Raw genomic sequence first — 12,411 nt, forward strand, 5'->3', positions numbered from 1 at the left:
GGCATTTGGGTTGGCTCCAGATCTTCGCTATTGTAAACAGTGCTGCTATGAACATACATGTGCATGTGTCTATAATAGACTGGACAAGCAAAATGTGGCACATATACACCATGGAATACTATGCAGCCATAAAAAAACAATGAGTTCATGTCCTTTGTAGGGACATGGATGAGTCTGGAAACCATAATTCTCAGCAAACTGACACAAGAACAGAAAATCAAACAGCACATGTTCTCACTGATAGGCAGGTGTTGAACAATGAGAACACATGGACACAGGGAGGGGAGCATCACACACTGAGGTCTGTTGGGTGGGGGCCAAGGGAAGGACAGCAGGGGGTGGGGAGGTTGGGGAGGGATAACATGGGGAGAAATGCCAGATATAGGTGATGGGGGGATGGCGGCAGCAAACCACGTTGCCATGTGTGTACCTATGCAACAATCTTGCATGATCTGCACATGTACCCCAGAACCTAAAGTACAATTAAAAAAAAGAGTGTTTAACCTCCTTCAAATTGCTATATACTCAGGCAGTATGAATGGGCTTTTGTAATTGCTACACATGCTAACTTGACAAGACTATTTTTATTCATTTGTCTTTTTTTGAGATGGAGTTTCGCTCTTGTTGCCCCGGCTGGAGTGCAATGGCATAATCTTGGCTCACCACAACCTCCACCTCCTGAGTAAGACTTCTTTTTTCTACTAGTTCTCAATACCAGAAATTAAATGAAATGCACCAGCAAATGGATACTTTTCCCTGCCTCCTTTTTCTCACAGCTTCTCTTTGTTTTTGGGGGTTTTTTTTGTTTGTTTTTTTTTGTTTTTTTGTTTTAAAAAGGGTGAGACAGTAGACAAAAGTGGAATTTAGTTCTTGACTTCTTCCCATCTATGTGCTAAACTCATTAATTATTTCTTTTCCTAATAAAAGGTGACATTAATTACTAATCTTCGCTAAAGCTGCAGGCCAGTTTATTGACTGACATACTGATTTTTTTGTCTTCTCTTCTCTTGTAAACAAACATTTCAACAAGATCTATTACCAACCATTAAAAAATACAATTATTTCTACAAATACCATGATTCTATCCATGGAATATGAAGAAACATGATATTTGGTTTTCATATCTTTTGACACAGCTGCATGGTAAAAGGATTTAAATGCAGAATATCAGACTCTAAGTTAGATCCACCTACGGAGCCACCCAGCCATGAGTGAATCTCTGGCCAAGGAGGCCAAGTGCAGGAATTTTGCAGATGTATACATCAGAGTCTTCCTGAGAAACTTATGAGTATGTTTCATGTGTGTGTGTATGTATATATGTGTATGTGTATGTGTATGCATTGTGTGTGCATGTGTATGTGTGTGTATGTATGGGAGTGTGTGTATGTGTGGGCATGCGTGTGTGTGTGTGTGCGTGTGTAAAGAAAGTTTGAAACTTTTAGGCAGTTTGGAATCTCAGACAGGTGCTAATTTAGTCTTCAGGCAAAATTTCTTTTTCTTCGAGAAAACACAGTGTTTGTTATTAAGGCCTTCAATTTGTTGGATGAGAGTTACTTACATTATTGAGGATTCATTTACTTAAAGTCAACTGATAATAGACATAACCACTTCTACAAAACTACTTTCACAGTAGTATCTGGATTTGCATTTGATTAAGTAACTGGAACTATAGCCTAGCCAGGCTGACACATAAACCATCATGACAGATACTGTGAAGCACAACATGGGTTCAGATTACGCTGTTTCATGCCTCCATGCTTTTGTATGAACTGTAGCCACCATTTGGAATGCCCTCCCTTATGTTGTTCCTTATTTCTGAATGAGTTTTCTACTTATTCATTCAGATTTTACCCCCTTACTAATATATGAGCTATGAGGATGGAAAGATATAGAGATTCAAGAACAATTTAGGAAAATTAATAGGACTTGGTGACTGATGTATGTGGAAGTGGGAGAAGAAAAGAAATTATAACTCCCAGGTGTATGCCTTGGGTGGAATAACTGGCACTATCATTCACTGATGCAGAAAATGAAAGAGAAAATTAAATCTGGCAAAGAAAATCATCATTTGGACACATTGAATGTGAGTTGCCTGTGAATCATCCAGGTGAAGATGTGCAGAGGGAAGATAAGGCTAAAAACAGAGATCTCAGCTATAGAACTCCGAACCTATAGATCTGAGTCCATATGTAAATGAGAGTTAAAACAATGGGAATGGAATAAGTCACCTATGGAATTACACAAAGTGAGAAGATAAAGGACAGAATCCTGGAAAACACCAGAAGAAGAAATAGGCCAAGGGAAGAAAGGCCTTTGAAGGAGACTGAAAAAGAATTGTCAAATAAGTATAAGGAAAACTAAGCAAATGTAGTGTCACAAAATAAAGGCAACTAATTAGTGTCAGATGGAGCAGATAAGTCAAATAGGATGAGGTACAAAATGTTTTCCACCAGCAACAAGGCTGTTGGTGATCTTGGAGCACACATTTCCAGTAAGATGGTGGGGGTGGAAGCTGGAGTGCCATAGGATAAAGAATGGATAGAACACCAAGAAACAGAAGCAGTAGCCTGGCTCAGTGGCTCATGCCTGTAATCCTAGCACTTTGGGAGGCCAAGGCAGGTGGATCACAAGGTCAAGAGTTCAAGGCCAGCCTGGTCAAGATGTTGAAACCCTGTCTCTACTAAAAATACAAAAATTAGCCAGGCGTGGTGGCAGGTGCCTGTAATCCCAGCTATTCAGGAGGCTGAGGCAGGAGAATCACTTGAACCCAGGTGGCGGAGGTTGCAGTGAGCTGAGATCATGCTGCTGCACCCCAGCCTGGGCAGCAGAGTGGGACTCTGTCTCAAAAAATAAAATATAATAATAATAAAAGAAATGGAAGCAGTAACTGTAGACAAATCTTCCATTGACCAACATTCACTTTGTAAATAAAGAAATTAGTTCTTGGATTCTAGCAGTCTGGTTTCAGGAGATTGAAACCGCACCGTGATATAAACAGGGGAATTTTAATAGAAATAATTAAAATAATTAAGCTATGGTAGTAAAGTAACCATAGAATATAAGAATACTCTATATATGGTACCCCAGAGCAGAAGGAGAGAGAGGCACAAACTTGGAAGGTGGCGCACCCTTCCCAAGACTGCGATTCAATTCTCATTGTAGAATGTGTAGTTGAACTCAGCGGATGGTAGGAAAGTTTGCTGGTTTGCTGGTCAGGACTGCAGTCACAGGACTAGCAGGGAAGAATATGCTGGAGGGCAGGCAAGGCTGAGGGTCATAGCTGGTGGCCAGTGCCTGGCAATGCAGCAGGAGTAGAACCTTAGTGCTGCCGGAGGCCTGGTGTTCACATGGGAAGGAAAGTGAGGTTGAGAGGGGCACAGCATCAAGAGAATTGTGGGAGATGTACCTGAGGACTGCGGTGAGTGCAAACGACCAGGGAGCCAGTGCCAGAAGGAGGCTGGAGCAGAGGGTGTCTTTATGGAGAAGGCAGCAGGAAGATGATCACTAGGCCATGGTGGGGCTCCAAAGCCCCTGAAGGACAATGGCTTCTGGGCTAGTAGCTGAGGCAAGCACCTCCAGATGTCCCCACACCCACACTGTTGACCCACTAAACTACAGGCCAAAGCCTCAGGAGAGCCCTTCTTCCTGCAATGTCCCTTCAGGGCTCTCTAGTGAGAAAGCTTAATATCATGCTCACTTCAATAGAGAAATGCTTTATCACAGAGCATATATTGAAGGCTGATTTGGAGCTGAAAGACAATTGATATTGGCACAGACTCCATACATATTGCTGCTTTGTTTACTAGAGACCTTTCCTTCCATCTCTGGTAAAGATTAATGGGATAGGATTGAGGAAGCAATTAAGCTGGGAGATCATGAATTTGCAGCAGCTCCATTTTGCAGAGCTATTTGCTTTTTCATCAGTTTTTAGCCATCCAGGCATATGGATAGAGAATGCAGATGGAGCATTTATCCAGATTTGGGTTTTACTGGTGAGGGTGAAGAGGGAGATAGTGATTTGTGTACCAAAGTCTTCAGTGAAAGAAAATCTCCAGGAGACAGTAAATGATGTTACCAAGGAGGGCTAGAAATGGGACTGTGGGACAGCGTAAGCCTCAAGAGGGATAAACTTTTACTAGAGTGGGGATGATCAGTAGTTTGGAAGCAACTTAGGGAAACCAGGAGGGCCAAATTCTCCTCTTGGCTCAAAGGTTGAAGATGTAAGGAAGTCAGCATTGGAATAAAGGATCCAGAGACCATAGTAAAATAGGAGGGGTAGACAATAGCAGATGGCACCTGAGGTAAGGTATTTCTGAGCAGTAAGAGCATGGCAGGGAAGGGAGCCTGGCCCTTCCCCCGGGAGTTCAGAAGAAAGCATGCGGGACAGCTACTAACCTCAAATGCCCTAACTTGGCCACAAGTAGTTTGTTTGTTTTTATATTTGAAGTGGTATTTCTGGTCTAGGAGATGTGACAAGGGCTGCCACAAAGCTTATAAAAGGGAAGTGAGGGTCCCATTCTAGGCAGGGGCTTTCTCAGTGATCAGAACGGTAGTCGGAGTCCTGGTTAGGGTTCCAGGATGCTTGTGAATTCTTTATTATTTGCTTTTAACTTAGGTATTCTCTTAGTATAAAAACAATGTAACCACATTGCAGAAAGTTTGGAAAGCGAGAGAAAAAATAATGACAATTTCATCGACCCTAACATAATGATTTGGAAGTTTCTTCTAGAGTTTTTTTCCTATGCACATTTAAAAATCTTGTTATAGTGATACACAATTTTATATCTTTTCACCTAACAAATCATAGACATTCTTAATGTGCTATGTGGTCTTTATGATTATAATAAAGGTTTATGTAATAGTTCTTTCACTGGATGCATTATAATTTATTTATTTCTCTACCGTTAGACTGATTTTCTCAGAATTGTTAATAAGTTGTTCAGTGAACTATGATCTGTGGTCATGGCTGTGTATAATTATTCATTCATTTTTAAGCCAGAGTCAGTATTTCTAAAATTCTTGTACCCAAACCACAGCTATTCATGAAGAGTTTCCTAGGCTACATTTTGAATTCAACATATCTTTGATGACATCATAGTGGAATGTCTTTTTTTCAAGAGGGAGGTCCACAATTCTATCTGATATTTCTTTGACTCAGCATCAAAGGCTTTCATGCATTTTTAGTCTTTTATAAGTCAGAAGTGAAAGAAGATAAAGAAGCTCAATGTCTTTAGAAATAACACGTTTTTCAGTGGCTAGAAATCTGGAAGCTTATTCATTGTGAGTATTTCTCAAACCACCCTCACACCTGCTTTCCCCAATTCAGCTCCAGCTGCCTCTCACAGTGTTTCAGTTCTCACCTGCACAACTGGATAAAATATTAAAGTAGAGTAACATAAACTCATAAATGTGTCTTGAGATGGATTTTAGTTACCATCTATGAAAACCACATTTTAAGGTGAGTAGCGTTCTTTGGCAGCAAGCCAGTCACTGAGGAGACTGGATATTCTCACAGTACAACTGAAGAATAAGGCGGGGAACTGGGGATGTGAGGAAGCCTGGAACTCAGTGCTGAATCAGTGAATCACCAACTTAAGGGCCTCATCCTCCCCAGGTCTAGGGATAAGATTAGTTTCTAAATCTGAAATGGTGCCCTGCCCACAGGTTAGGGTTAAGTGACCTTACCTGTAAAGATTAGCGAATGCAGGGCAATGGAATCAAGTAAGTAGTCCTTCCGTTATCACTGTGAAACCAGAACTGTCAGGGACTGTTGGAAATAAAATGTCTGATACCAGTTCCCAAAGGAGACTGTTAAAGTTTAAGAAACTTTGCAGCTTGTTGACTTACACTGGTAATTTGAAATCAGCTGTTTTGGGAGTATTTACAACATCGAAATTAGCACCACAGAATGACACCACAGAAATGCTACTAATCAGGACTGAAATCTGATTGCTAAACATTTACCAGAACACCTCTTGGGGTACCTCCACTTTTAGCAATAGGCAACTTCACTTTTTCTTTTTGCTGGAGAGGCAATGTCTCTGAGCCTCAGTTTTCTTATCTGTAAAATATGAAACCCAGCATTTACATTGGAAAAATATTTTAGAAATTATGTGGCCCAAACTTTTTATTTCACTGATACTTAGCTCTGACCAGAAGGTGGTGTATTTTTTTTTTTCTTAGAGACAGAAGTCATGAAAGCATCTATCACTTAAGTAGGATAATCAGCGTGACCCTCTCAGTCCTGATACCGTATTCTTAGCAATTGCAGCCTGATTCTTAGCAATTGCAGTGCTTGGCACATTTTCATAATTGATGGTGATGAGCCAGGCAGCAATAGAAAATCCCAGACTGGGAGCCCAGGTAGCCAGGGTCATAGAAAGGGAACTCAGTCCAGGAAGAAGCAAGTAGGTCCTTGTGGTTTGATGGGTTAAGGTGTCATCTGATGAGTTGAGGTGAAAGATAAGATCTGGGCCAGGCACAGGTGGCTCATGCCTGTAATCCCAGCAGTTTGGGAGGCTGAGGCACACAGATCACCTGAGGTCAGGAGTTTGAGACCAGCCTGGTCAAAATGACAAAACCCCATCTCTACTAAAAATACAAAAATTAGCTGGGTATGGTGTCATGCACCTGTAATCCCAGCTACTTGGGAGGCTGAGGCAGGAGAATTGATTGAACTTGGGAGGTGGAAGTTGCAATGAGCTGAGATTATGCCACTGCACTCCAGCCTGGGCAACAGAGTGAGACTCAGCCTCAGTCTCAAAAATAAATTAATCAATGAAAGATCCAAACCCAGCCAAGTCAGAGTTTTCATTCAAACAGATGGGACAATTATCTGACGAAGTCTGGGCAGTAGGACAGTAGATGTAAGAAAATAATTAGTTTTCAGAAGTTGATGCTGAAGTTCAGAAAAAGGAAAAGTCTTATTGGCAACACTTGAGATCCCAAGTCCTATTTCAAATTGCCTAGCATACACATTACATATGCAATATCAAAGCTTGGCATTGTCAATATACACTTCTGAATGTAAAATCCACTGTGCCCTTTCCATTAGGAATATAGGCCTTTTGTAAGAAGGAAAACAGTCTTGATTTCTAGTTCAAAAAGATCCTTGAAAGACATCTTTGGAAAATAGATAAGGGGATATACTTTTTCCTCTAGACTGTTATTCTTTTCATGATATGTTAACCTTTACTGCCATGCCTTTTCTTGATTCCAATCAACGTTGCAGTTAAATTTGATTTCAGAAACCTATTTCTGAATTGGCTTGCTGCATCCAGTTCAGATTTTATTTAAGTTCACTAGCCTTTCTTTACCTGCTAACAATCAGAGGACCAAATAAATCATCTTTTGATTGAGCAATTGAAAACAATAAATCCCTTTCATTTAAATGTAGGGATGCCAGTGAGGAAATAGAGTTCTTTTAGTCATGGCCAGATAAGTGCTGACATCAAGACAGAAATATGGTCTCTGAGGAACAGGTACCAATGGGGACAGCTCATATGAACTTGACTAGGAGATAGAGCTATTTAGGGGCCCAAATCAGAGCCCAATTAGGGGAGTTTTCAATTCAAAGGATGACTTCTCAGATTATCCTGATCAAAGACAGCATTGCTCCGTCAACACAGGGTGAAAGTCAATCTTGAGGTGTGTGGATTCAGAAAGACACCAGGCATTATATTATTACAGATGTATTTCTTAGAATGTCTCATTTTTCATAGTAACTAAGTGATGGAAGAAAGATGTCGTGTCCGCAATATCACTAATAATAGCTAATGGATATTATTCTCCCACAAAACTGGGTTCTTAGCCATAGTTGAGTCATGCTAAGTTCTCCAGTAGCAATGTCAGCATTCTTCACTTACAAGTCTGGCACAAAAAGGCACATTTAAGTTTATTTGACAGACAGCCTGCATGCAATTTCTTCAATACTGGAAGATCAGTGCACCTCAGTTGTTTCCCCAAGTACCTTAATTTATTTTAATTTTTCTCAGTCTCACCTTTTTTTCTCCTCCTTATTGCCAAGTTCATAGATTGTAAATTTTTTGGCATTTTATTAATTTTGTTACAGAATTAAATTAGTCATATGTCAAATTAACCAGCATTTGGAAGAATTAATATAAAAAATATTTTATTAATGTTTATTTTTCCCTTGCGTTTAACTTCTATTAGAGGGAATTTTACTCATTGCAATTTAAATGGGATTTGATAAATACTTATTAGATACTTATTAGATAAATGTTTACTACCTAAAACATACATTATTAGCTATAATAGTCTTTTTTAGAAAGCCAGCAAGAGTTCCTCACAATGTGTTACCTATAATGACTTAATAAAATATTGATATCATGGATTACTGTAGTCAATTTTTCCCCTGAGGGTACCTACTCACATGTATGCATAATAAAAAAATATTTTTCCGCTTATTCAACAATAGAAACATTTTTATTTTAAGGGTCCCAGAGTGGATAGGAGAAAATGGAGTGAACGTGAGCCACTAGACAAAAAAAATCTTTGCTATCATCCACTAAACAGTACTAAATCTGCATGACCAACGTGCTAATTATAAAAGATGCCATCTGTGACACTCAGTCAAGAAAACAGGACTTGGGCAAACTAATAAAGTTGAGATGAGGACAAGGGCATGGCCTGAAATTAGGCAGGTGGTATTACTAGTCACGGGTGCTAAGGGCAATGGTAAACACGATATTAATGGATAAGAACAAGGTACATGGCTAGTGTACAATACTGCTAGCTAGAGCAGAAACTGTTTTGTCTTAAGAAAGCATATCTTATCTGGCCCTGTGGTTGTTGAAAAATTGGGGGATTGATGGATTGCACTTCACAACTGATGGACTGGGTGGAATGTACCAAATGAGCACTGATGAATAACAGCTGTTTGTGATTTCCAGCGCCAGCATCTAGGAGGCCAAATAAAATTAAGATGCTCTGGCATAAAACAAAGACATCATTGTAATCATCAGGATGTTTTTACACATTGTCCTAAGACCGTTGTGTAATTGTCTGACCCTCTTGATAAGTTCTCTGCCACTGATCCAGTTATTTTGGGAAATCAGACATCCATGATTTTAATCGTGAAAGACTGAAAGATGACTATTACAAATTAATGGCCATGCAAGGCATCAGTGGTGGAAGAAGTGCTTCTCCATTAGTCCTGTTCAGTGGCTTTTCAATGCCTTTTTTCTTTTTTAAATAATTATTTTCCATTATTATTGAATATTTCTACTTGGAGATATGTAATTTCCTTTCTCTATGGTGGCATTTTTTCCCAGTGCTGTCTTTTTTCATCCAGTGGTGTCACAATACCAAAAGAGTTGTCCCCTGACATCATAGTTCAATTCCTGGGAATGCTAGATAAATTCTGAAGTGATCATTCTTGTCACTGTTCATGTTTTAAAAATATTTCTAAAATGTTTCTGAAACAACTAAACAATAAATAAGTTAACTTACTTATAGCCCCATTGATTACTGTTTATGGGCGATTGAACATAAACCATTTCAAGGAATAAAGATTCTGGAATAAATTAGGAATAATTAGATTAAAAAAAATCTTGGTCAGACCAACCTTAGTCAAATCAAACTACTCAAATTTTCCTTGCCTTCTGAAGTTTAAATTCTTGATTAATTAGAGCTAGGGTAGAAATGTAAACTCTAAACCAGATGAATTTCTATAACTACCACATTCTAGCAGACAAAGCATATTTTAACTTTTTATCCTTAATTCAGCTCTCCAGTGCTTTTAAGAGGTTCTGGCTGTTTACTTGAAAGTTGCAGGAAACTTTGAAAGACATTATCTATAAAACCACAAGAAAAATCTGCTGTAAAATTAATATCGAATTCAAAGTATTTCTGCTCTCAGATTGTAAAGCTTTTCTGTTTGAGAGAAAAATAGATTACTTCATATCTTAATCATCATTTCAATCTTGTTAATGAAGTTTCCAGCAGGCACCAGTGAGATGTTGCTGAGATCAGATTGTCATGTAAAGCGTCTTTGTACTAGTTTAGCACCTTGGCGGGGCCTCTCAATCGTCTACCAGTATGAACTGGGATACTGAAACTCAAAGTGATCTCTGCTGCTCTATAAGTGTGTTGGAGAGGGGGTTGCAGTGTTTGAGATAAACAAATGGAGCCAATTTCTGTAAATGGGAATCCAGAAATACAGGGTCCATGCTTAGGGGATGGGAAAAAGTTTTATCTGGTTGAGAGCTGAGAAGTAGAGAGAAATGAGAGTTGCACTGTAGAGGTTTACTTTCAAAATTTAAAATTCAGTCTGTTTTGGATTAAAAAGAAAGGTGCAACTCATGGTTTTGTTCGGCAACTTTGGATCTGTTGCAATGATGGACAGGCCTATAGAGGTTTCACCAGCAACAACAAGGCTGTCATCAGGAAATATAACATTGGGGAAACATTGGTAAGATAGCTTGACTTACTTCTAGAATGGGGACATGCTTGTACAGATATACAGATTACCAGAATAAGCTCTCCATCCACCCATGTTTAATCAAAATAAACTATATATCTCTTACCTATGCAAATATGTTTAGATGGTGTTTCTTTTAATCTGATTGTGTCCTCACTAATTCAGCAGTTCCACTTTCTTTAAATACTCACGTATTCACCTATATCTACCTATAGCCACTCCAGATTGTCATTGCTTTCAATCCCATCTGTTTCAACTTGAGTTTAGTTACTATTTTTAACCCAAGTGTAAATTGCCTCATTAGCACCACAGGGCTTCTCTCACAGCAATTAACTGCTCCCCAGCAGCAATTAATTTATCCTGGCCGAAGTGATTCTGGCACTTTCCAGCTCCCTAAACTGCCTTTTGAAGAAGTCTTTGGCTGCTCCCAGCTGCTTTTGATTCTTTCACTGAGTGAGGGCTACAATTCAGCTTAAAGGACTCAGATCCTTATTATTTAGGAAACCATTTTTAAAGGACCAAATAAAGACAGATTACTAGTCTCATTACATAGTGCATAAAATGGTGGGTGTGGTGGGGGTGGAAAACAAAGCTCTAACATTGATGCAGCCTTTACAAGCACCAGAAATTCTGCAAGGCACTTTACAGACGCTCATGCTGGATGTCCACCATATCCACTTTATTCTGTTAGCCCATTTTAGAAAAGAGGAAATGGAGGCCCAGTCCCACAATTTCTAAGAGAAAAAAAGAAAACTGGGATTTGAACTAGATCTGCCTGACTCCAAGACTACTGCACTTTTAAGAAGTAAAAGAAAAAAGTGTTGATAAAAATGTAGAATGAGAGAGTGCAGTCAAGATAAGACGGGAAAGAGCGAGGAGCTGACCAACACAGTGTTCATGCAACCAAGGGAGCGTCTGTATTTCATCATTGTGTGCTTGGTGCCTCAAATTCAAATATTATTAGAACGCAAAGTTCCACAAGCAAAAACAGCACTATGACAGATCCCCCAAAGAACCTATCATTTCCCAAGACTTTTCTGGAGAGCCTCAGACTCAGAACAAACAACTCAGGGTAGAAATTTAAGCTTGACCACAGAGATTCCTTAGTATGATACGCTGGATTTTCTGATTTAAAGAAACTTTGATCTCCTTCCCACTTCAGAAAAGCCTTTCAGACTCCACAAAGGACTGCTGGAAAAGAAAAGATTTGGGTAAGGTCCTATTAGTTTTGTCATTAATTCTAATGAATCACCCCTATAAAACTGCGATTCTGTCTCTTTGCTTTTGATAATCATTTGAGATAGCAAGACTTGTGATCAAAAATATTTTAAACTAGAGTAAGTGACTGTATTGCTATTATAAACACACAATGAATATGTTTAATGATCTCATGTACTAATTAAAAAGCTTGAAAAACCTGGTTCTCTGTCACAGTCCCCCAAAACTCTTTGGGAAGAATACCGTCTGATAATCTGGGGCAGACTGCTAGCGTTTCCGTAAAGGACCAGAGGGTAAATATTTTGGGTTTTGTGGTCCACACAGTCTCTTTTGCAGCTACTCAATTCTGCTGTTGCAGTGCAAAAACAGCCTTAGACAATATGTGAACCAATGAGCATAACCGTGTTCCAATAAAACTTTATTTATACAAAGAGGCAGTGGGACAAATTTGGCCCATGTGCTATCCTTTGCCAAACCCGGGTCCAGAGCAGTAGCTTTCCAGGAATGATTTCTGGATCATCAGCAACACTTGGGCATTTTTAGAAATGCAAATTTTGAGGGTCCCACCCCAGCCCTACTGAACCGGAAATTCTGGGGGGCCCACTTCTGTGTTTTAACAAGCCCCTAGGTAATTCTGATTCATGTTAAAGAAGCACTGATCTAGTGAAAGGTAACATTTATTGAATGTCTGATTTGTTCCAGGTGCTTCCAATATTTTTTCTCATTGAATTTACAACAACCCTTTCAAATTA

Source organism: Sapajus apella, unplaced genomic scaffold, assembly GCF_009761245.1.
Source record: "Sapajus apella isolate SASKATOON/1434 unplaced genomic scaffold, GSC_monkey_1.0 scaffold36, whole genome shotgun sequence".
Lineage (NCBI taxonomy): Eukaryota > Metazoa > Chordata > Mammalia > Primates > Cebidae > Sapajus > Sapajus apella.